Genomic DNA, 986 nt, shown 5'->3' on the forward strand with positions numbered 1-986 from the left:
ATACAGCACTAGAGCACGGCAACGTAATTGTCAATGATTTACCCTTGAAACTGGATATTGTATGACACACGCAGCCCTCCTCTGCCTGGGATTGAAGCACGAGATACCAACACCATAGTGCTGTATTTGTTTACTGCACAACAGAACTACAAACATAAGAATAAAAAGTGCCTTTCTCCATTTTTACAAAGTTGGCAAACTCATTCCTGGCTCGTTAATAAAAAATGCATTATTCATGCTCATTTGATGTATCCACAGTATGATTATGCTTTAGTTTTTTTATACTGTACATTGCATGGGTGCAGCATGTATTATTTATGGTAATAAGTGCTTTAGTGTGAGTAACTCCACTGCTGTGATCCATTTATATAGTAGATACAGAATCAGACTTTATGAAGGGCAAATGCAGACCTCCTTGGGAAAAGTATATTACAGTACTTCTCCTAGATCGCTGCATCACCATGATGTGTCTGCCTTCACCCTATATTTTCAAAATTGCTGCAAGTTACCTGTAATTTGCTAGTGAAAGGGCAACTGCTGTATGATGCAAATCTTTTCTTAAAGGCCAGCATGCTGCCATTTAGATAATGCTGTGTGTTTGCTCCCTGTGGCTTCCAAGCTGCGCAATACAGAGCCAGTGTGTGTGTGTGACACTGTGGAATTTAAACAGTTAAATCACTGTCTGCTCCAGATCTTAACACCCAGTGAGGATGTCAGCAGCCAAGTGCCACATTTTTTACCTCACAGAGCAACCTCCAACACTGGGTCTCTTTGTCTGCCCTCTGGAAAACAAGAAGCAAGCCTCCTACACATCTTCGCCATTATATTCTGCAAATAATCTGAAAAGTTACAATTAAATACATTTGTGTGCACCTGAATAAATGGAAATTGACCACTGCAGCACTGTGTGTGTGTGTGTGTGTGTGTGTGTGTGTTGGAAAGAAAGAAAATGTGATGAAGTTTTAGCTACACCCTAAACTATATAT

The sequence above is a fragment of the Acipenser ruthenus genome, chromosome 27, assembly GCF_902713425.1.
Source record: "Acipenser ruthenus chromosome 27, fAciRut3.2 maternal haplotype, whole genome shotgun sequence".
Taxonomy (NCBI): Eukaryota; Metazoa; Chordata; class Actinopteri; order Acipenseriformes; family Acipenseridae; genus Acipenser; species Acipenser ruthenus.